Source organism: Lactuca saligna, chromosome 4 (assembly GCF_052625555.1).
Source record: "Lactuca saligna cultivar CGN05327 chromosome 4, ASM5262555v1, whole genome shotgun sequence".
Taxonomy (NCBI): Eukaryota; Viridiplantae; Streptophyta; class Magnoliopsida; order Asterales; family Asteraceae; genus Lactuca; species Lactuca saligna.
The window spans coordinates 335,614,383-335,617,343 of NC_136420.1; positions in this window are offsets into that span (position 1 = coordinate 335,614,383).

Here is a 2,961-nt window from a genome sequence, read left to right on the forward strand (position 1 = left end):
ACATGGAGTTTACGCCCTAGGGAGCTTCTTGGCCGTAAACTCCCTTCTAGCCATGATTTCTAATGGTTTTGTTGGCATATATCATGAGTTTAAGGCTTCCAGGTTTTTGTTTTAAGGCTAAGGGAACATTAGGCACTCATTTGTGCCTTCACTTGGAGTTTACGGCCCAAGAGATGTTCCTTGGCCGTAAACTCCTAAAACTAAATGGTTTTGATTGATTTCTAGTCTCATATGTTCATACATATCATCCTAAGCTAGATACCTAACAAGGAATTGGGACTAGATAGCCTTTAGGCCTTGTTTTGGAGTTTACACCCCAAGAACGTTCTTGGGTCGTAAGCTCCCGGATCTCGTGTTTTGGACATGTAAATAATGTTATTAAGCATATAACAAGTATTAAAACACATCTAGGGAAGTAGACTCACAATCTGGGATGAAAACCCGAAGATCCGTGAGAGAGAAATTGGATTTTCTCTAAATGGAATTCAACTAATGAACCAATTTGGTTCAGAATTCTATTTATAGTCCTGAGATTTTTGGCAGAAAATATTTCTATTCTCCGAATGGATTCTAATGATCTAGGGTAATGGAATTACAGTGTTGCACAAAATCCTAGTGCAACCACTCTCCTAATATCTCTTTAGGTGTAAAACCCTGAAACTGCTAAACTTATATTCTAAGTCTGAATTTTCACTGTAACTGCTCTACTTCTATTGGATTGAAATGGTTTGTTCAGAATGGAAATTTCGGGTTGTCACAGCAGCTATGGATTTAGTGTCAGTCCTATAACCCTGGAAGTAAGGGACTTCGGAATAAATGAATGCAGAATAGATGACTCTTAGGATAAATCCTTAGTAGTAAAGAAGATAACGGGGATGGGTAATTGGGTTGATTGTTTGATTGTTTAAACATAATAATTATATTATTGTGGGTTGAAAACCCTATGTACTCACCAGGTTTCCCAACCTGACCCACTCAGTTTATTTATATCACAGGTGTTGATATGAAGTCACATTACACTGAGAGATTAAAGAGATGTAGATCACTAGTGTAAATAAATGTAAGTTCTGTTTATGCTTATGTTCCTGTATTGACGATGACATCCCAAACGTTTTAAAATGAATAAAATACGTTTCTTCGAAAATGTTTTAATAACGTATTTATCGTGTTTTTTGGGAACGCATTCCGCAACATTTTTATTAAAAGAAGAACTCTGATTTTTATAAAGCATAAACAAAATCGGTCTTTTCTGGCTGTGAAAATGGAGATGTCACACAATCTAACATCTAATTGGATCGGTTGACATAATCTAACATCCAATGGTTGAATTGGATCGGTTCTATCAATATCTATTAGATTTGAATGGATGAAAACCCTTGGTTAGAGCCTTAGGGGAACTTAAGTTTGAGAGTAAATTACGGCCTTGTTTGATACCCATCTGACCCAAACCGAGTCAGATGCTTCAGCTTTCTCGGTCAGACGTTTCATGTTTGATAAGGGTTGTCTCGGTCAGCTTGTCTGGCCCAAATAGATGTCTCGCTCCGCTCTAAAGATGCTGCTGACTCGCCAAAAGACCACCCTACCCTCTCATAATTTTCTGGTGACCTAAAAGATATCGCGTCCAAAATCACGCCTCCTCCATCGCCTCCATCGAACAGCTCCTGTCGCTGCCATCTCCCTCCTTATCGCTGCCATCTCCCTTCGGATTTCCTCCTTCCTTCAGCCGAATCTTCTTCTTCTACAACAGGTAAGCTCCCTCCCAATCAGTACCCTTTAATTTGTACTTTTTTTCGTGTTCACTCAAGCAATTTTGGCATGCTAGTCTGATTAATGTTGGTAAAAGTCTTCAATTAAACTCCATTCTTTTATTTACTCATAGATTTCGGCAGCCATAAGAATGAGAAAGTATGTTCTTTTGTAGCATCACTTTGTATAAGACAAATTAAAGTTGAAAATTTGGAATAAATTTCCCAAAAATTAGACTTCAGAGGCTTAAATGTGTTGACAATTTGTATAAGACAAATCAAAGATGAAGAATTGGAATAAATGGCCACAAATTCGACATTACACTTGGCTATTCGTATTTATTATATATGTTTTCCTTTCCTGTGATAGCATTTGTTTCTTAAGTGATGTGATAAAAACCAAATTAGACCTTCACAGACTTGCAATTCTTAGGAATTTGTGTTTGTTATAAATCTATTTTGATATTCATTGGTCCTCAAAATTATGTGATATAATTCCAAATGATAAACTGTCAAATACACCAACAATCCATGAAATTGGATATGGTATTATTTGGGTCTAGGAATGTGATGACTAAAAAATGAACTTTTCTTAAATTAATAACAACATTGTGACTTGTTTGAAGAATCCGAGTGGGTACATTTTAATTTAGTCCATAGTCATTTACATTTTTGTTAAAAGTAGAATTTTTTTATTTATAGTGCTACACTAGTAACGAGTCTAACACATCGCTCTAATTTTATGAAATCTGAAACTTGGTTGTGTATAAGCTATGAAATCAAAAATCAGATTTTTTTTTTGTTTTGTTTTAGGATGTTGGTTTGGAACGAAAGTGAGAACAAGACTTTTCTTGATGCATGTATCCATGAACTAAACCACTAATGGTCGTGAGGGTTCTGGGCTTAAGGCTAGTTCATGGAAGATAGTACGCGAAAAATTGATGAACGAACACGGTAAAGAGGTTGATCAGAAGCAAATGAGAAACCACTTTGACTATTACAAATCAAAACAAAACCGGCAATATATATGACCCTATAAAAAATAAATTTAACCTGACTGATGAACAATGGAAGGAAGAAGGGAAGGTAATATTTTTATAACAAATACTATTATAATTATTTTTATAAAAAATACTAATATTTATAAAAAATGTAACAATTGAACAAGTTCGTGTTGTCATTGAAAACTAAACCCCTACTGTTTCCTGAACTTTGC